The sequence below is a fragment of the Pleurodeles waltl genome, chromosome 5 (genome assembly GCF_031143425.1).
Source record: "Pleurodeles waltl isolate 20211129_DDA chromosome 5, aPleWal1.hap1.20221129, whole genome shotgun sequence".
Taxonomy (NCBI): domain Eukaryota; kingdom Metazoa; phylum Chordata; class Amphibia; order Caudata; family Salamandridae; genus Pleurodeles; species Pleurodeles waltl.
The window spans coordinates 1,668,303,231-1,668,325,962 of record NC_090444.1 but is presented as its reverse complement, the minus strand read 5'-3'; positions in this window follow the sequence as shown (position 1 = coordinate 1,668,325,962).

The window sequence follows — 22,732 nt, the reverse complement described above, 5'->3', positions numbered from 1 at the left end:
GCCTCAAGCACCGCTGAACAGGGCACCACCGCTACAAGCACCGCTGCCAAGGACACCGCCGCCTCAAGCACAGCTGAACAGGGCACCTCCACCACAAGCACCGCTGAACAGGGCACCGCCGCCTCAAGCACCGCTGAACAGGGCACCGCCGCTACAAGCACCGCTGGCAAGGACACCGCCGCCTCAAGCACCGCTGAACAGGGCACCGCCGCTACAAGCACCGCTGAACAGGGCACCGCCGCCTCAAGCACCGCTGAACAGGGCACCGCCGCCTCAAGCACCGCTGAACAGGGCACCGCCGCTACAAGCACCGCAGGCCCATGAACGCCAAAAGCTCTGACGCTACTGAGGCCACCACGAGCAGGATGAAGCACTCTGGGCCCAAGGCCCCCTCTAGAACCAGTAGAGAAAGGCATCCACTACCTCTGTCCTTGGCAGGATGAAGCACTCTGGGCACAAGGCCCTCTCCAGAACCAGTGGAGATTGACATCCACTACCTCTGTCCTTGGCAGGATGAAGCACTCTGGGCACAAGGCTCCCTCCAGAACCAGTGGAGATTGACATCCACTACCTCTGTCCTTGGAAGGATGAAGCACTCTGGGCACAAGGCCCCCTCCAGAACCAGTGGAGAAAGGCATCCACTACTTCTGTACTTGGCAGGATAAAGCACTCTGGGCACAAGGCCCCCTCCAGAACCAGTGGAGATTGACATCCACTACCACTGTCCTTGGCAGGATGAAGCACTCCGGGCACAAGGCCCCCTCCAGAACCAGTAGAGATTGACATCCACTACCTCTGTCCTTGGCAGGATGAAGCACTCTGGGCACAAGTCCCCCTCCAGAACCAGTGGAACCTGTTATCCACTTGAGAGACTGTGGCTTTGAACTCCCCAGGATGGAACAGTGGGCATACCACCCACTGTATAGACTTGAGAGACTGTGGCTTTGCACTCCCCAGGGTGGAACAGTGGGCAAACCACCCACTGTATAGACTTGAGAGACTGTGGCTTTGCACTCCCCAGGATGGAACAGTGGGCAACCCACCCACTGTATAGACTTGAGAGACTGTGGCTTTGCACTCCCCAGTATGGAACAGTGGGCAACCCACCCACTGTATAGACTTGTGAGACTGTGGCTTTGCACTCCCCAGTATGGAACAGTGGGCATGTGGCCTCCTCGTGGATTTGGCGTCATGCACTCAAGCGGCTGAGGTGCCCCCCTTTCCCTCCCCCTGAGGTGCCTGTTTTATTGGTATCTGATGGCCCTGCAGTGTTCTCTCCGTCATGGTCGGGGATCTTGTGTGGGCCTCGCCCATAACGTGTGGGCCCAGTGTTCCATGGACTTCAATGGAGCACTACCTGGACTACTATTGTTGATGTATGTATTTGTTTATGGTGTGTATATATATTTTTGCGTACTGGATTTTAATATATTACAATGTTTACACTCATTTTCTTTTGTCTTTGCATTCTTCCAGGAGGTTTGGGGGTGTACCTGTAATGTATCATGCTGTATTGGTGTGTGTGTGTTGTGGTGGGTGAGGGTGGGGGTGGGGGTGTTGCGTGTTGCATGTGCGTGTCCCTGTTTTTTCCCTCCCCCCTCCCCTGTGTCGTAGGTGCATTACTCACCGTTGTCTTCGCCGCTGGCGTTCGTGCTCCTGGTAGAGGAGCAAGAAGATGAGGGCTGGCAGGATCTGCAGCTCTGGTTCCATGGCGTCCTAATTCCTCGTGGGGTGTGTATAGGTGAGTGTTTTCTCTTCGAAGTCCTGTTTCCGCTGTGTTTTTGGCCGCGGTGAATCCGCCCCGGAAAAGGTGGCGGATTGGCCTGTTGTGATACTGTGGGCTGTACATTGTCCTCCGCCTGTCTGTTGGCGGTGACCGCCAAGCTGTTTGTTTGTACCGCCGTGGCGGTCGGAGTGTTAAAGTGGCTGTCTTTGTTGGCGGTTTCCGCTACAGTCATAATTCAATTTTTTTTACCGCTGGCCTGTTGGCGGTCTTACCGCCGCTTTAACACCGTCCACCAGGGTTGTAATGACCACCTATGTGCTACAACAGCTACTGCATGTACACATCATCTAGCCATGCAAGCATTATAGCATGCACATTTTAGATAAGTGGAGCACTTGCTGTGTTGACTTTAACTTCAGGCCCTCATTACGAGTTTGGCGGTCTTCGCGCAAGACCGCTATGCAAAATCCAGCCACCATCCCGCCACTGTTGGCGGTACAGTGTCTGCCGTATTATGAGTCACAAATATCAAGCCGACGAAACACAGCCAGAAATCCTACACCACCAGTGCCACAGACGGCGAAAGTGTGACTGTCTGTCCGCCAGGCCTGCCACGCCAACACCATTCCGGACGCCATATTATGAGTTTTAAATCAGCACAGCGGAACATTCCCCAACATATCACAAACCAGAAAAATATACCCCCCACTATCACCCCACCTTCCTATTCTGCATGCCACACCACCCCTCTCCCACCATCCACCCACCCACCCCGCACAATGCATACTAAACCTTCACTATCTCCTCAACTACCACTCCCACAATCCATCACTAGGCATGCTGAATCTGAGTCACACTCACACCTCACAATGGTGCACCTGCATGAACAGTCATCCCTCAGCCCACCCAGACTGCTAGTCAATACCACCTCACTACCAATGCCAATTACAGCAATGTCAAACAGCAAACCCACAACTACAATTGATATGTCAAGCATGGCCTAAAGGCCATTCACCATACAGTGTCAGCATGGCTGCAAATGTCATTGCCTTCCCTGAGTAATGATTCCACACACTGTAAGCGGCACACTATGAGACTACAATGATATTTCCATGTAATAAATCTCAACCTTTCCATCCACAGCGAACCCTGTTACTGCCATCCAGTAGAGGATGCCAGGGTCAGAAAGCCCTCCCAGGATGAAGGCCCCAGTGGATGTCTGGAGGACAACAAAATGCCTGGGCCATCTGGGGTGGCTGGCCAGTCCACCTCCAGCAGCCCCAACCTAGACACTCCGGACTCACCCTCCCATGTGGCCACAACAAAACAGCTATCACCTCCTCCCCAAACCTGTGCCTCAGGGACCATTCAATTAGAGGTGTGCCCCACAGTACAGGGGCCTGAGTCAAGAGCACCCACCCCAGACAATGAAGGCCGTGGTGCAACTGGGAGTGGGCACACTGTGCCAGGGGCACTGGCAAAGTGGACCAGGGCTAGTGGGAGGGGATCTGTGGTCCAAGGGAGGGGGCAGCAACAACATCAGACTGGCCAGGAGGCCCTCAACAAGGTCCTGAGTGCATACCACCAAACCCAGGACACAATGGCCCAGATTCCACTACCCTGCAGGAGACCCAGAGGCTACAGAGGGAGAACCATCAGGAAGCCAAACAGCAGTGGCAGACCCACAATGCCACCTTTGCCATCATAGCAAGGGTGCTGACGGAACTTGCGACCATCCAGCATCAGTCCACCTCCCACCAGCAGGCCCCTACCATAATCCAGATCACATCTGAGCCCTCCAAGTCAGCTGCAACCAGTGGAATGGACGCCCTGCCACAGGACACGTAGGACACCAGCACCCCTTCCACTGTATCTGAGTAGCCCTCACGCAAGTGAGGACGTCCAACCAGACATCCAGCCTCCACTAATGCCAAGACCAAGACCACCGCCAGGAAGTGAGCCACTTCAGAACATACACCCTTGTGTGTCACAGCGACACTGTGTTGACTGTCCACTGTCATAACACCTTTTTCACATGGCCATCATACTGGACAATGACTCGTCACAGGTGGGCTAAGTACTCTGATGATCCCACTCGCCATGACCCCACTCATCAGCCCTTGCACTTGCATTATAAAATAAACATCTTTGAGCACAGTTTCTGTCTCCGTCTTTATCTACCATGAGTACATTACATACAGCCATCACATATGTAATAGGAAGAACATTGGCCTACCAATTTAGACAGTGCCAGAAGGGGAGCAATCATTTACAAGTTCTGTAATACAGTTAATAGCACCACAGATAAAATAATGCGTACACACTACACCCACATTGAATTCACAACCCTGGTAGCAGCCCTGCACACGGCGGACATTGCAACTCGTTACATTGCGTGGCTCTGACACATACCTGTATGTCAGTGGAAGTATTTTTGTATCGGGTCTGCTCTGGAATCAGCTGCATCCTCGTCATCATCCTCCTCATCACTCCCCATGTCCCCTTCATCAGCAACTGGCACAGCTGCACCATCCTCAGCATCCAGTAATGGGATGTGACGTCTGATAGCCAAATTGTGCAACATGCAGCGTGCCAAAATGATTTGGCACACTTTTGCTGGTCTGTACAGTAGGGCCCCTCCAATGAGGTGCAGGCACCTTAATCTGGCTTTCCACACTCCAAAGGTGCGTTCGATTACCTGTCGGGTCCTACCATGGGCGTCATTGAAACGTTTTTCTGCTGCTGTAGTCAGATGCATGAGAGGTGTCAGTAGCCATTGCAGTTTGGGATAACCAGTTACCTCTGTGCACAGAGGTAACTGACATATTGAAAACTGTAGGTAAATCTGGAAGGTGGTATAGAGTGTGCAGAATACAGAGGTACACATATGACACAATACATACCGATGAGCCAGACACGATTCCTTTGCAGTGATGCCATCAGGTGTGGGATACTGCTGTTCCGCAGTATGTAGGCATCATGCACTGACCCTGGGACCCGGGCAGTCACTTGAGTGGTGTAGAGGTCTGCGAGACGTACCACCTGAACATTGGTTGAGTAGAAGTTTTTACGGTTCCTAAATATCTGTTCACTCCTCCTGGGTGGCACCAGGTAAATTTGGGTCCCATCAATAGCCCCGATCACATGTGGCACATGTGGCACAGCATAGAAGGCTGCTTTCACAGTGGACAGTTCGTCATGTTGGGGGAACCTGATACAGCTGCCAATATGTTTCAGTAGGGCACATAGGACTTTCTTCAAGACGTTACTGAACATGGGCTGGGACACTCCGGCAGCCCAGCCCACTGTTATTTGGAAGGACCCTGAGGCAAGGAAGTGGAGGACTGCCAACACCTGTAGTGTGGGTATGATGGCATTGGGATGAAGAAGACCAGGCAGCAGATCCGGCTCCAACAGTCTCTCAAGATCCATGATTGTCTGATGGTTGAGCCAATAGCACTGGATGACGTGCCTCTCTTCAAGGGTGGCAAGATCAGCCAGGGGCCTGTAGACTGGAACATTCCTCACCATCATTCTTCCACCGTACCTGGGAATAGGAGGGAGTGGCAATCATTATGTGAATAAAGGACTGTGTGAACGCAGCAGAGCTGTGCCCAGGTCACTATTAAACATCCATAATGCACCTCATCAACCCTTCTGTACACATTGTAAAAGTAAAGTGGCAGCCGCCTGTCCTGCATACACAGGATGGATGGAAGTGAGTAAATTCCGCTGGCGTAAGACATCATGGCGGTAGGCGGTCGCAACCGCCGTGCAACTCCTCATTGTTTAATATGGTTGCCTATGGGAGACATGAGCCACTGGTGATTATCGCCGGCAGTGACGGTGATGTCCGCGGCGGCCGTGACTGCCATTTCATGTGCTCATGTTCACTGACTCCTGCCACTCGTGCTGAGTATACCTCAACTGCATGTGCTGCTGTGTTCTGCCACTGGTAGCCAATATGCCACGTGCTGCAGGGGATAGCGCCCCATCCTTCTCACAGGAGGAACTTGAGAAGCTTGTGGAGGGTGACCTACCACTGTATGCCCAGTTGTATGGGGCACTAGGGCAGCAGGTGAGAGCACTATGATTGTACTGTGAGTGGTACGAATGTGGATCGGGCCTTGGGCCGAAGATGAGTGACTTGTGGAAGGACCTGGCTGAGGGCTGAGAGGACAACTGGAAGGTTGAAATGTGCGTATGTTCGGGGGATATGTTGTGTCCAATGCAGTCCCTAAGATTCCACGCTACATGACTGTCTCCTTTTCTCCATGTGATCCATGCAGGTGAGTGCCCATCAAAAGAAGGGGACCTGGCGTGCCATCACCAAGCAAGTGCGGACCCTGGGGGTCCATGCCCGGTGGAGCACCTATTGCAGGAAGCGGTGGGAGGACCTACAACTCTGGGCGAAGGAGACCAGTGAGGCCCAGCTGGGGACGTCCTCCCAATATGGGTGGGGTGCCAGTCGGACCGTGACCCACCCTATGTCCCACATTTTGGCTGTGGCGTACCCTGAGGTGGATGGGAGCTTGAGGGCAGCACAGCAGCAACAAAGGGGTGGGTTCACATTCGTACTTAGGTAATGTGGTGAGTGATAGGTGCAGCCTGTGCAGTGTGTGAAGGCTGTGGAATGTGTGCTAGGTGCCTACTGTATGACTAGGCTTGGGACACATTGATGCCGGATGTGCTACATACATGTGCTCATATGCTGTGCAGGATGTGAGTTGGGGTTGACTTTACTGCTAAGTGGCATCAATGACAGGGCAACTGTGTAGTACATGAGCAGGGTCTTAGATGTGGACAGGGTTCGTGTTTCTGGACTTCACACACATTGCACTCCCAACTATCCAATCAGTGTTGCTGGGGCCATATCCCTATCTTCTGTCTGCTGGCATGTGGTGTATGTTTAGTCTGCGGTGTCTGAGGTTTAACATCATACAACTATATGTGCTTGGGTTATGTGGCTGTAAAAGTATGCCTGCAAACACCCGGAGAGAATGAAGTTTGGGTCTAGTGATCGTATAGAGCCATGAGCCAATGGTGTGGGTCAGACATATGTTGAGGGTATGGCTTTCAGCCTATACAGGATTGAATGTGTGTCAGCATGTATGAAACTCATGTGCATGACTGAGATGGCACGCAAGGGCTGTCATTGTAGTGGCATGTGTGCTTGAAGGCATGGCATGTAATTACATGGCACTGGAGTAGGTTTCAGTGACTTGTATGTGGCTGTTGTGCTGGCACTGACCATTTGCTCCCTGTTTCTCTTTCTCCCACCCTGTCTCTCACTGTCCCACCCTCCCTCCCTCTGCTCCTTTGTCCTTGTGTGCAACAGCATCATCTGGCGAAGGAGAAGGGGCCCCGCCAGTGGGGATGCTGCATCCCACGGGACACAGAAGGCTGATACCAGCAGAGCAGAGGGGACCAGTGGGACAAAGGGCGAATGGAGCACCGCGGGGGAGACAGAAATATCTACAGCATCATCTGATTCTTCTTCCGATGGTGACTCCCCGGTAGTGGCGGAACCTTCAGGCCCTATGTCTGCCACATCCTTGTCCACCCCCCTCTTACCAGCACTGCTCTTCCTGTAGCTCCCCACCTAGTTGCCCATGCCCGCTCATCCAGGAAGGTGGGCATCTCCTTTGCCGTAGTCACCTCTGCCCCTGCCCCAGTCAGCCCTGCTGCCCTCAATGGTGAGGCTATTGACCTCCTGAGGTCCTTCTCTGTTGGGCATTCACCCATCGTGAATGCCATCCAGGGACTGGCATCCCAGACGGTCAAATGCGTTCCTGGAAGGCATTCCCGGTGCCCTGTCTGCCCTTCAGAGATCATTTCAGGCTCTGGCCTAATTATTGATGGAAGCTAGAGTTTCTTCTTCTTCCGTCCCCCTTCTAACTACCTGTTCCCACTCCCACATCCCTCTCCCATTTCCCATCCAAAGCACACTTTCATACTAGCATGCATCCCCACCAACAGACCCAGAGTGCAAGGACATTCACATGCACCACAAACGCCACCACCGCTATGCACACACCCACCATTCAGATGCACACACAAACCAACATCCACTACCTACCCTGACTCCCCCACCTGCTCCCCCTTCACAGTCATATCACCACTCACACATGCAGACACCACATCATCAAGCCCAGGTCCAGACACATGCCCTGTCACTGCCACCGTCACCACAACAGCTGACCCCCATGCATGCACCCCATACACCACATCCGCACGCACCACAACAGTCAACACAACCACATGCAGCACATCCACCCTACCTGCACACGCCACCCTAACATTCACTCACATATCCCCTTTGCCATCTCCCTGTCTCTCCTCCACTCCTCTTCCCAGTATACCTTTACACCCACACTCATCCACCCAACACACACCCAGCACACACATTTCATACACCCACGCACCAGCACCCAAACCATATCCACGTACACACCTATTTACTATCCCCTCTCCCTCCACTCCCAAACACCTAAACCATGACCTACCCGCTGCCCCTAAACAGAGATTTCTACATGAGTTTTCCCTGTTCCCATCTCCTGGTCCAGACCCTGTTCCCCCCAAACACCCTGCTACCCTTCCCAGAGCCCTGCATTCCAACTCCCTGTCCTCCTCTGGGCTGAGCCATGCCCCACAGTCAGCAGTCTGCAGTGCTGCCACAACAGGCACGCCTGCGCATCACACCTTCAGGCCTGGTAGTACTCCATCTGGGTCCCCTGCTGTGGTGGCCTCCACCGCCGTCCCACCTAAGAAGGCAGGAAAGAGGGGCAAGGCAAAGACATCCCTCCGAAAGCAGAACAGTAAGAGGGGGAAGCCTGATAAGAAGAGAAAGGAACCCCTATCCACACCCCCACACCCACATCCCTGAGGTGCCTGCATGCCCCATTGATGCCCCTGACCCATAGAGGTCCACACATTGCAGTCAGGAGTCAAGTTGGGTAGTCCTCACATGCCCAGTGTGCCCGGGACATTTGGACATTAATGCACTTGCCCTTGTGGCTTTTTGTAAATAGTTATTATCATTACATTTTTGATATTTCCAATAATATTTATCTACAACAGCACCGTTGGTGTTGATGCCTCATAGCTTGTCCTGGCTTTCCTTGCACATGTAAATATGGTGAATGTGCGTTTGTGTGTGTGAGTGTGTACTAATGTCCTTCCCTCCAGTGTGTGCTAGAATGGGGTACTTACGGCCGGTGTCTATATCAGCGTCACTGGTCCTGAATGTCAATGGCCAGCAGGAGCGTTGGAAAGACTTCCAATTTGCTTGCCATAGTGCATACAGACATTCCTGTGTTCCAGAAGGTGGGTGCTTCCTTTTATGTTGTTTGTTTCCGCCATGGTTTTCGCTGCAGTTAGACCGCCCCAGCAGTCCTGGTGGTGTGCAACCTTGTAATACGGTGGGCGGAAACTGTCTGCCCACCTTCCTGAAGAGGCCTTCCGCTGGCAACAGCGGTCCGTCCACATTGGCAGTTCTGACGGAAACTTGACTGTGTTCTGCAGGTGCCTTAACAGTACTCGTAATATGGTGGTCTATACCGCTAGTCCTGTGGCGGTGCAACCGCCATCTCCACAGCAGCAGTCCACTGAGCGCCAAACTTGTAATGAGGGCCTCAGTGTAAATATGGTGAAAAATTGCAAATGCTCATCCTGTTGCCGCAGAAGAAGACACAGGTGACCTGGATCCAGCAGTGAATATGTGTCCAAGGAGAAAAAAACATTTATCAAGGAGAACAGAACCCAGTAGCAAGTCAACTGTGCATGCTGGGACTGGCCTCGGAAACACAGCTCTACAATTATACTGCAATCTTGCTTTACTAACTTTCAGTTTAACACCACTCTTGGTGCAGCATCTTCTAATTTTCCTCTGCACATTATACGCAATCACAAAATATTCCCTCATTTTCTATTACAGACTACCTTGAAGTCTGACATTTTTAAAGGACCTGGGCCAGATTTATGAACCATTTTACCGATCGCAAATGGCCCATCATGTTGTTTGCGACCGGTAAAATGCATTTTGCTATGTACAAAAGGCAAAATGCGACTCAGTAACTTGTTACTGAATCACATTTTTCTTTTGCGATGCTGTATTAGGAAGGGGAGTGTTCAGGAAGTCCCTAACTAATACTAAATAGCACTGGTCTGTATGAATGTTTTGCGACCGGAATGCAGTCGCAAAAATTAATATTTTACAGACTCCATAGAGGAGGTGGTACCCCATTTGCAAACGGGAAGGAGTCCCCAAGGGACCCCGTCCCCTTTTTTAAACTGGGCACCAACATTTGTTAAGAGCAGACAGTGGTCTGCTCTTTAACAAAAAGAGAAAACGTTTACATTTTCTTTTTGTAATGCATCTCATTTTCCTTTAAGGAAAACAGGCTGCATTACAAAAAAACCTGCTTTATTTTAAAAACAGTCTTTTATTGCAACCTGATGTAAATAGTGAAATGTAGCTATTCTGGTTGGGAGCCTGAAACAGTGTATTATATGGCGCGCACATTTTCTGTGTTTTTAAGGTAAGTTTTGAACTTTCTTTGTCATGTAGGTGGTGGCTTATACTAGTATCCACACCTGTTTTGTGGTGTTTTCATAGGTTCAACAGGCAGTACACATTTTGTGATTTGGCAGATTGCACGTACCATTTTACAATTAATTTTCCTTATGTGTAGGTATTATTTTACAAGAATGATGGTCTGGCGGTCCTCTGACTGCCACCACAGACCGAAACATTGACCTTACCTTCTCATTTGACAAGCTGAATTGAAAGACCATGATATTGCTTGAACTGGGACTGAAAACCAAGCAATTATTGTACAGGACTGTGTCAAGAGGAGGGTTATAACCCCTTCCTGGATTTTCTGTTGGGATTCAATCTTGTGATCTAGGGGAGTTATGCACAGTGTTGTTGTTTATGAGATGGACATTTGCTGTATTTGTTGTACATTTTTTGAACTTCTTGAATTCTATTGTTTAATATATTATATTTGAACCGTACAGAGTTGTCTTATTCATTAGTTGAAGACTGGATCATATGTACACAAACTATATCCAAACAATTCCTCTAGGAGCATTTTTAAGTGAGACATTATTTAAAAAGCAGTCACAGACATGGTGGTCTGTTGACCCCAGCAGGCAACCATCCCTGCGAGTGCTGCCGAGTCCCAATGGGTCGCAAATTGCCACCTGCCTCATGAATGTTGATGAGGCAGGTCCCTTAGGACCCATTTGGGAATCGCAAACAGTGTTCAACACACTGTAGTACATCACAGTTCGCAATGTCCTAATTGCGAATTGCAAACATTCGTAATTAGGGAATCGCAAACTGGATTTTTTGTCCATCTCAGGACATCTGGCCCTGAGTGTACTATCACTCTGCGCTTTTCACTGATGCTGAAATTAAGGCAAATCGATTTTCTGCTGCTTGTCTATTGGGGGTATGGAGTAAGTAATATGTTCACCGAAGTAGTTTTGCACAAGGACAAACAAATGGGGCTCTCACACTATTTTGCTGTGTTTACATATTAAAAGATGAAAATGCAATTTCAACTTTTCAGATATGAAAGAATGACTATGTTTGCAGTAAAATCGTTCCTTTATACAAAAGTGGCATAATCCCCTTGCCCTGATTCATCAAGAAAGGTTATTTAAGGAGCATATTTTTACTTTGTTAAAACGGTGAAACTCAGATAACTATGATGCAAACAGCCAAGATTTTAAAAACGTCCTGAAAATCAGATGATGCTCTGCTCTAAAATGAAGGAAGGCCCTTGCTCTAGCTTTGGCATCTTGAGCCTAAGAACCCAAAAAGCTTTGATGCTAGGGCCCTAATAATGTGTTGGGGGTATTGTAATGCCAAGTAATTAGGTAATTAGTGCATCCCCTCACTTATTCCCTTGCAAATTCTGATCAGTCAAACATGCCAACTTACCAGGGGAAAATGTACAGTAAACTTGGAGACATGTCGAAGTCTGTGAAGAAAACACCAATTCTGCTTGTAATTCCTAATTTTTCATAGAAAGACTCAGAATGTGTTGTACATACTGCATCCTGTAACATATTGTATCCAGATATTTTCCAAGGTCAGAAGGGCTGGATTGCTGAACCAAAAGCAGCCCTTACAAAAATAATCATACTAGTCCACCCCCTTTGTCTCTTAACGCAATCTCTCTTTTTCCATTTGTTTTTGCAGTTTTTATTTAGTGTGAACTCAATTTATTGTCACCCTTCTTATTACACAAGGACACATTAATGTTTATTTTTTGTTTGTTTTAGGCATAGGTAGATAAAGGGGATGATTTATATTTTGGTGGTATGTGTACTCTGTCGCAATGGCGATGTAGTATACATATCGCCAAATAATGGCCTGCTTTGGCAGTATCGTAACAAAGACCTCTGCAGCCGTGCGGGAGGATCCTGTGCTCCAGGGGGCCCCCTTAAGACAGAACCCTGACCTGAGAGCTCTTAAGTGAGTTTGGAGGGGGGCCTTCCATGTACTTTGTAGGGAGGCCTCCTCAAGTTTTGTTACGCCACTGTGCTTTTGAATCCGGTGGACCATAGTTTTGACTATGGAAGTGACTACTCTATCACCGCCATAGCCAAACTCTCAGAAAGCCTGATAGAATAAGGGCCTTCAGATAAATTGTTATATGTCAGCCCACCCAATTAGGAAGGGCAGACATTTAGTCATTTTTTTTACTCTCCATTATCGCCAGGCAAACACTGGCAGTGAGGTGCAGTACAATGATAATAATGCTCCCCTTACATTGGGAGATGATTTCCATGATGAAGGGAGCATTACATTTTTTTTTTTTATTCTGTTTTGGGATTTCTTTAAAAAAAATATAATATAGAAAACTGTTTGGTGTAGAGCTGCATCAGCATGACTCAGCCCTGCACCAAAATGTGAAGTGCATTGGCAGGAATCATAATGGTGTTTCCTGCCAATGCATTATGAATGTGGCAGGAGGTCCTTCCACCATGGTGATGGAATAATTTACTCCATCGCCCTGATGAAACAACTGGTGCTTGAACACATTTAAATCAGGCCCTGAGAGATTTACCTTGAATCACATGAAGTTCAGCCGACACAGAGATTTGAACCTGGCAGCCAAGCTTCAAATTTGGCAGCTATAGCTGTTATGCCACATTCTCTCCCCTCCATCCATTCTCCACTTTTCTTTCTCTCCTCCCGCTCCAATTACTCTCTATCTTCCTCTTCCCTACCTCTCTTTTTGTCACTCTCTTGAATTCTCCCAGTGTCTGCTTCAATTAACCTCATGGAGCTGGGGAAAGTGACCTAAGCCGCAGGAACAGCCCTTGTGCTTTCAAAACCGGCCTCCAAGGAGCCCACCCCTCTAGGGAAATGCCCAGTGGAAAAAAGGCCTGTCTGGCACTGAGGTTCGGTAAAAAAAAAAAACCTGCTATGCCCTACTTTGTAATCAGGGCCTAATAAACATGGATAACCAGCGTTTAGAATTAATTCTTTCTGGCCACTAGGAGCCAAGGAAGAGAGAAGTGAAAAGGTAAAAGTTGAACGTTCCCACCATGGGGGATTGGAGGGAGCGAAGGGCTTGCCCGGTCTCCCCCCGGGCTTATTGGGCTGCGGTGGAATGGTCCACGTGCTCGAGGGGGATTGGAAGAGGTTCCGGATGGGGCGGTGACTAGGGCAGGGGTTTAAAAGGCAGGGCCCGGTTGTGGGTGGCCTCTTTGGCCGTTGTCACACCCAGTGGGCGTTTTGTCTACGTCCTAGGAGTTTTCTGTGATGTGTTTTTGAGGCAAGTAAGGCGGTCCTTAGACTGTTTGGGTGTAGTTACTTAGTGACGTTGTGTTAGTGCTTTCTTGTAATGGAGCCTAATAAAGTAGTTCAAGCCCTTAAGGTCCTTCAGGATGAGGGTAGAAAGGATTTAATAAAAGAGGGTGTTTTGGCGGAAGCGTGGGTGGGCCTGAGAAGGCCAAAATGTGTTTCAGCTGAAGGGGTTTCGGCTGCGGTAGCGGTGTGTACTTCGCTGCATAGAGTAGGGAAAAAATTCAGGGCCAAGAGCGCATCGGGTAGGAAGGTCGCGCGGTCACTTCCGAGTGATGGTGATGTGTTGCTGGAAGTCAGCGGCACGAGTTTCATTAGCGATGTGCGGCGGCGTAGTTGAGCCGCTTTTCTAGGCGGCAGGGCACGTCATTAGCACAGCGCGTGGCTGCTGGGGGCAGAGGGTCTGGCCTAATGAATGCAGTGAGCGTTGGCGACCGCATGGGGGCTCAGGCTGTTATAGCGCATGTGCAAGCCGTATGTGGCAGCAAGCAAGCCCAACCGCCGTTAGAGAAAGGCGGGGAGCTTATGGCAGTTGGTGGGAAGGAAAGGCCCTTAGGAGGCACGTCCAAGATGGCCGCATCCTCCGATGCTGATTCGGGGAAAGGAGGTATGTTAGAGGAAAGGACATTGGGCGCGACCAGCAAGATGGCTGCACCCATTAATATCAATGAAGAGGAGGTAGTGATTATATCGGATGAGGAAGAAGAGGTACAGGTGAGTCAAAAAGGAGCTGGGGGTCGGAGCTCAAGTGGCAATGGTGGTAATTTTAGGCGAAGGGCAGGTAGGATGGTACAGTGGATACCCAGAGTAGTTAGTCCTATGCTTCATAGGGTTCAGTCTTGGCAGGTGGAGAATGAGGCTGTTTTTAGGCTGGATGAGCAGGTCGAATTGGTAGATAGAAGCGGGGTAGTGCTTAGAGGTACTGTTTGTGGTGAGACCATTGGTGATGGTTCAGTGGGCAGGGCATATGTTAGTTTAGATTTTAGGCAGGCTGATCAGGTTGTAGTTCCCTCTGGGTGTGACACTTCGCATGTTTTGGGCGAATATGGGGAGAGGCCAAGTCATCAGCAGTTTGGGTGACTGACTGGTGAGCAGAGCTTGCCGGTAAAGGTCAGGGCACCTTTGATACACAGGGCTGAAGGGAGGGTCAAACCCGGAGCGGTTTACCCGACATCGCGGGAGCTGGCCGGCGTTGGACTTTTGAGCCAGCGAAGTGGCTTAGAGGATGTGCAGCCATCCACTAGTCAGGGCGCTGGTGGTGGGCTGTATCCTATTGAAGAAGAGTTGCTCGACTATGATGATGACGTGGAAGAAGAAGTGTTGCCAATGCAGCAGGGTGATGTCGTGAAGTCCAGAGACGTTCCTAGGGTGGTCCAGGGCGATCATTCTGGGGCTCATCGTCAGGAGCTGGTGGCGGGCAATCTGCCGAGAGGTGAGGAAAGGGTACTTGGTTCGTCGGGGTCGAAAGTGGTGAGGGATGTGATGGATGGTATGCTGCAGAAGGGTGTTCAGGGTGATTTACATGAACAAACACTGAGTAAGGTAGATGCGCCCATACAGGTGAGTTCAGTCTTGGAGGTGGATGGTAAGTGTGAGGTGAGTTTGGGAGGTGTTGGGTTGGGAGTTAAAAAGTTAGATTCGAGTGAGGTTGGGGTGATGGCTACAGGTGTCAATACAGGTGGGGAGGGTTCGGGTGGCACGATTAAATCTAAGAGGCTGCCGTATGTGGGAGTGTCAATGCCTTTGGGGTCGCATCTCACTCAGAGTCTGAAGGAGAAGATATGGAATGGGGAGTTTGTTGATGTTTCCAAATTGCTTCATATGGGAGTACAGGCGAAGGAAGGGTCGAAAGAGGAGGAATTGGAATTGGCCAGGAGGCCTAGAGTCCCAACCACGATTGAGAACTGGACGTCGGCCTTTTTGATCTATGCTAGTGTATACTGTGAGAAACATCAGGATTCATGTGTGGCTTTGTTAAAATATATGGACATTTTGCAGCGGGCCCAAATGGATTATGGAGGGTTTGGTTGGTTTAGATATGATGAGGATTTTAGGGCAAGGAAGGCAATGGACCCGAATAAAATGTGGGGTGAAATTGATAATGAACTATGGATGCAGTGGTTGCGGACTGCAAGGAATGCGCCCACGACGCATACGGCAAATGGGTTACCAGTTCAGTATAATCCCTTTCAGGGGTGTCCCACCCAGGTTGGGGTGGGTTTCGGGAATAGAGGACAGTTTCAAGCTAATGGGGCGTGCTGGTCCTTTAACAGTGGACTCTGTAACAGACAACAGTGCAAATTTCGGCACGATTGCTCCAACTGTGGAGTGAGACACCCAGCATACCAATGGGTATTGACAGTGGCAGAGGGCACGTGCAACAGTTGGCTTGTGAAGGGCCCTACACCTATTAACTTTAATGTGGTTTCGTATTGGTTGCAGTTTTATCCATGCTTGGAGGACGCAGAGCTTTTGTTCAGTGGTTTTTCAGAAGGTTTCAGGTTGTGTTATCAGGGCCCGAGGTTGAGGAGATGGGCCAATAATTTGAAATCTGCAAGGGAGCATCCGTATGTGGTAAGGGAGAAGTTACAGAAGGAAGTGGAACTGGGAAGGGTTGTTGGGCCGTTTTCGGAATGGCCGTTGCCTAATTTGACTATTTCCCCTTTGGGAGTTGTGCCCAAAAAACAGGCTGGTGAATTTCATTTGATTCATCACCTTTCATGGCCGGCAGGAGCTTCAGTTAATGACTTTATTGCAGCTGAAGATTCGGTAGTGCATTATGCGTCCATTGATGAGGCTATTGCATTGGTAAAGAAGTGTGGTAAAGGGGCAGAAATGGCAAAGTTAGACGTTGAGTCAGCTTTCAGGCTATTGCCGGTTCACCCAGAAGATTTTTCATTGTTGGGCATGCAATTTGAGGAAGCCATATATGTTGATCAGATGTTGCTGATGGGGTGTTCAGTTTCATGTTCTTTGTTTGAGATGTTTAGTTCATTTTTGCAGTGGTGTTTTCAATTCCAGAGTGGGGGCAGGCTGGTGACTCACTATCTGGATGATTTTTTCTTTGTTGGTCGGGCTGGGTCAGGAGATTGCTGTAGGTCATTGCGGGAATTTGAGAGTTTGATGTCTATTTTTGGTGTTCCTTTGGCTCCAGATAAGACGGAAGGGCCATCTACATGTCTGAATTTCTTGGGAATTGAATTGGATTCTGAGAGAATGGAGGTGAGGTTACCTAAGGTCAAAGTAGTGCAGTTGATTTCTATGTTGGACGAGGCTGTGAAGAAACGCAAGTTGGAGTTGTGTCAGGCCCAATCATTGCTTGGGCATTTGAATTTTGCATGCAAGGTGGTGAGGGTTGGCAGGGCTTTTTGTCATAGGCTGGGCTTCACTATGCGGGGTGCCTTTTTGCCACATCATCATATTTGCCTTCAGGCTTGCGTAAAGGAGGATTTGCGGATGTGGATTGGGGTTCTGCAGGACTTTAATGGTGTGACGATGCTGGTGGAGGAGGAGGATTGGTTCCGGCACATTCAGATATTTTCTGATGCGTCGGGTGCTCATGGTTTTGGTTTGTTCTGGGATGGCCATTGGGCAGCAGAGGCCTGGCCAGTGAGTTGGAAACAAGCTAAGTATAGCATCGCATTTTTGGAATTGTTTCCTTTGGTGGTGGCTTTGGCGGTTTGGGGTCAGTATTTGGCCAACAGGAATGTCATCTTCAATGTAGACAATCAGACAGTGGTTCATTTGGTTAACTCTCAGAAGGCAAAGGATGAGAAGGTACTTAAGTTATTGAGGGTTTTCTTGCTGAATTGTTTGAAGTTCAATATTCTGTTCAAGGCTAGACATGTGCCTGGTGTTAATAATGATATTGCTGATGCCCTATCTCGTTTTCAGTGGCAGAGATTCCGTGGCCTGGTGCCGGGAGCGGACGTTCAGAAGACGTCATACCTGGGGAGTTGTGGGAAATAGGAGATTGAGAATGTTGGAGCTAGTGAAGCAGTCTATAGCTCCGTCGACGAGGAGGAGTTATTTTCAGGCCTGGTTGGAGTTTCTCAATTCAGGTGCGGTACGAAGGTCTGGTGGGTTCAATGTGATTTCAAGGAGACAAGATGATGCTGTTCGTTTTGTCATGGAGAAGATTGAGGCGGGTTTGGCGGCGGTCACAATATCGGGTAAGTTATCTGGGGTTTCTTTTTATGGTTAGTATTTTTGGGGTTATGATCATGATGAGGGAGAGATTTGTAGGAGGATTTTGGCAGGTTGGCCAGGTCAGGTGGTGCGCAGTGGGATCGGAGGCGCCCTATTACTTCTCACCTTTTGAGGGCATTGTTGGGGATTTTGGTTGAGATTTGTTTTTCTGCTTGGGAAGTTTGTTTGTTTTCTCTTTGCATGTCTTGGCTTTTTCATGGGGCCTTTCGCGTGTCTGAGCTCTTGGGGGTGAGGGTGACGGAAGGTATTGCACGGGAGGATGTTCAAGTAAGGGAAGAAGGTATCTGTATCTGGTTGCGTTTTACAAAAGGGGATCAGTTGGGAAGGGGTCAGGAGATCATACTAAAGGCTAAACACTCAGCTGAATGTCCGGTGCGGTGTTGGAGGTCCTTTTCAGCATTGTTGCCCCAATCTTCCAGGTTAGTATTTGTACACCAAGATGGTACTCATTTATTAGCCTCACAGTTATTGGCTGTGTTGAGGATGGCTACCAGGAGGTTAGATTTGGATCCCAATTGCTATGGTACCCATTCATTTAGGATTGGGGCTGCCACAGAAGCACGTAGACAGGGAAGATGCGATCAGTCAATTAAGGATTTAGGTAGGTGGAGATCGCAATGTTTTCAGCGATACGTGCGGTCATTCAAGTAGCATGATGCTTATTATGGGGGGGGCAGTGGAGGTTGGTGTATTTTTCTTCTTTCCGCTATCCTTACCTGTCCCTACTTCCCCACTCCTTGTCTCCTTATACAGACTATTCCATTTCAGCTTTCTATGGCGTTTGCTACATGGTTTTTGCAATGCAATTTTACTTAACATATGTTTTCTTGTAGGTTGATTCGGGGGCCCTGACAGAACTTGCGCTGTGTGGATTGTGGGACACTCGTTTGTTCGCTGGGCGGATAAGCACACTTCATCACGTCATTTTGGGTGGCAATTGGGTTTAGACGGGCGAGGATAAAACTCAGTTGGGTAGGGAAGAGTGGGATGAGATGGGGTGAGTTGCTTTACGTATTGGCGAAAAGGAAGGAACAGGGGGTTTGCCCAGATTTATTGGTTAAACATTTAGGTGAGAATGACTTGGTTGCTTTGTCGGGTATTGGATTGTTGAAGGCGATGAAGTTAGATTTGTGTCGGATTAAAGAACGTTGGGCAGGTACTCATATTGTTTGGATGAGCATGGTGCCGAGAAGGGTGTGGAGGGGAGACAATTCTTTTAAGGGTATAGAGAAGCAGCGTAGGAAAATTAATCGGGAGATGAAGAGGTTTTGCAAGATTCAAGGTTTTTCTGTTCTTACACACGAGAATATAGTAGCTTCTGACATTGAGCTATTTAGGCAGGATGGGGTGCACTTATCCTTTTTGGGAAATGAACACTATTTGTTGGAACTTCGGCTGTTGATTGCTGAATTGATGGGAGAAAGGTTGTGGGATAGGTAGATGGGGTTGGGTGGGGCAGGAAAACGCCTGCTCGGGTTTTCCTATGTGACCTTTCGGGGGGGAAGGGGTTGATCAGAAAAGATGAGAGGGCAGCGAGTTTTCAGGTGGACAGCAGGACAGATGGGTTAATGGGTTGGTCGGGTCAAGGTGGGGATGGGACAAGGGGTAGTGCGGAGGGGTCAGTTTAGAGGGAGGGGTTAGGTGATGAATTTGGATTAGTGAGGTTTGGGTAGTTTTATGAGGCTTTTATGGAAAGGTTGTAGTTTATTGCCAGACCTGTTCTATTAAAGTGGCCTTTTATCCCTTACAAACGAGTTTTGTGGTCCTGTCACTGTTTCAGTCCGATTTCTTGTTGTCTAAGTCAGTGGTGCTGAAACTACGGCCGGCCGCTAGTGCCCCTACACTTCATCTCTTGTGGCCCGCAGATCTTCCGTCGACTTCCCTGGTAAGCTCAGCTTTGCATCAGAGAAAGCTTCTCAGGTGCTGTTTTCTTTGTTGCTGGTGTTAGTGAAACAACATTGTTTTGTAATTCTGGGTTTGCTTTCTTTAGTTAGTGAAGCTTGATTTATGAATAGGGCTGCCCTGCTCATAAAACAAACTGAAATAACTGTAGAAACAAAGCCCAGAATCAAAAAATGATGTTGTAAGGGTGTGTTTTGTGCTATTTTGCTCATGGGCCTTGTTTCCACAGCCAGTCTAGCTTTTAGTATTACAAGGCAGCTCTACTCATTTTTGAAAAGTGCATTAGAAAGTATGAGAACTGTGATTGTGAGTACGACGGGCCTGGTTCAGTGAATGTGGGGAGGGGCAGGGTCAGTCAGGTAGCTAAAAAGAACACAATAATCTGTAGTTAAAATGGGGTCTTTAACCTATATGTAACTGTATGTAAAATGTAATACAAACACCGTAACTGAAAAAGGATTAACAAAGTCAATCGGACTCATTTATGAGACTTATGGGCATTGCCGATAATTTTTAGGCATGGTGTATATACAGCATGGCTGAAAAGAATGTAAAAAAATGTGCCATGATCTTGTATTCGAAGTGTACTTTTTTGATATTGTGCTAATGTACTTTTTTGAAACTGGGCTAATGGCCTTTTTTAAAAAAAAAACAACAACAAAAACGGGGAAATCAGTTGGAAATGGGAAGTGCTACTGCACAGATGCAGCACTCGGGTACAACCTAACAGTTGCGGCTCGTGACACTGAGAAGGGGCGGAGGAGCGCAGACGAGGGGTGTAAAGAAAAATTAAAGAAAAAAGAAAAACACTTACCTCCTCTGCTGTGGGCCGCGCATCGCTCCTCTGTTCCTCGTCGCTGCTGCAGGCACAGGCTCCCAGCCTGCCCTGCGGCCACTCCTGACTTTGTCCAAAGCAGTGTCAGGATTGGCTGGGAGTGCCCAGACAGTGCGACCCAGGCAGACTGGGAGCCTGTGCAGGCTCTCTCAAGCCCAGCAACTGTGTTGACAGGCTTGAGAGAGCCTACTGCACATGTGTGTTTGGCCAACCCTAGACGGCCATCCAAACATACATGCGCAGCACTCCCCCTCGCTGTTCTTTACCCCCGTGGCCCTGCCCCTTTAAAAGAAAAGGATAATAAACAAAGTTTATCCTTTTCTTTTAAAGGCTTTGCAGCTGCTGCTGCTGGTTGGGGGACAACAGTCCTCCGCTCTTTTGGAGGAGCCACCCCTGCAACCTGAATTGGACTTTTTGGTCCCCGAGAAAATGTTTGTGCGTACCCATGGTCTACGCCACACCTTTTCATCTCAAATGCTGTTAAAACCCATGTGCCGTTGTGATTGTTATTCATTTCCTTTTCGAAATGCTCTTGTGTCAGATCAGTTCAAACTTTGTGTCAAGCATGTTTTTTGCAATGGTGTCCCAATCCCTTTCCTTCATTCCTGCCCTGTTGCAAAAATCTGTACGTACTGTGAACTGGAGCGCAATAACTGATTTGCTGTGTGCTTTTTCATTAGTGCAAGGTTCACAGCCCGCGGTTGCTTAGGGATCCCTTGATGATGTGTGCGCCACGTGTGTCAGACGTAGAGAATCGGACAAAATCAATGCAAGACTATCATTAAAGCCACATGTTTCCAAGTCCACACTAGTATTAAAATCACACTAGCAAGTATTCCACACTATTTGGTGCCAGTTGTTTATCAATGTGATCCACAACTAGACAGGCCCAGACAATCTGTGTGCATCCCATTCTTACACAACCACGGATTTTTTTTATTATTACAACACTCTTGTTTTTTCCCATTTTTAAACAAGAACATACTTCAACCCAGCAGGGCAAAGACGAACTATGAATTCTACTTACAAATATGCAAAAAAGTGAAAAATAATTCAGAAATTCATGTTAACTTCATAGACCAAACCTGATATGTGTATAAATCATAATGACATACTTTATATATCCAACTATACATGAATACTTAATATCATTCAAGGGATCCACTGAGAAAATAATCTGATTATTTATCACTTAATTTAAAATAAGATTATTGTCAACATTCTTCTTAATTCAAACATGCTCGTTAATTGAATTATGTATTTAGTAATGTATATACCTAATACCACACTTTATCACAAACACAGCTACGTTTATTGAACATGCATAGTTGTCGTGCCTGGTACTGTAAAATGCATTTTAAGAATTCTAGTGCCAGTCGACTACAAATGTAAACGTGCGCAGCTCTCTGTGCTGGATCTGCACACAATAAATGTTGCTGCACTTTGAGAACTGTATAACAACAGCTACTCAGTGTCAAAAGTTTAGCCTTCCTTCCCGGCATTGCAAACGTTGTGATAGACTTCGACCGAGGAACACTCGAGTATTTCGAACACAGCTTCACCACAAAAATGATACTAATGCCAACTCAGCCTGTGACTTACAAGCTGGGAATTCGGGGAATACTAGGGTGCCTGGGTCAAAACAAAAGCAACTTGTTGTGTATCAACTCATTTTTATATTCAACAATACTTGAATCGTGTTATGGACGCAATTGGCTACCAGGGCCCTGATTTTGAGTGTGGGGAGCAGGACGCATCAGGTACTGGTTGTTACTTCCGCCACCCTGACCGAGCCACCGCCCATCATAATTAGACATATCCACTGGTCCTGAGGGGATCTCTATGACCTGTCATGGCGGCTCATCTGAAAGCACCGAGAGTAGAGTGGCCACCATGTTTCATCTATGTTTTTCAAAAATAAACTCCCAAAGCGGGAGTTTGTTTTTTTAAAATATGCTAATGACCCTGCCACTCTCGGAGGTTTCTCCCAGGGTGTGGGGATCATAATATTTCTGTGCAGGAGCACAATGCTTTCACTGGCAGTCCGGAACAGAAAATACAATACATCAGACTTCCTGCTGGGATCATGGCTTTAGTCTTCTTTGACTGGCAGCTATCTTTCGTGGAGACTGAAAGCTCCACGTGACATTCTCAAAGATTGAGGCCATCACTACTGAAAGGGTGGCAGTCGTGAGAGGCTCCTGTGACAGTGCACTAGACAATAACGAGATGA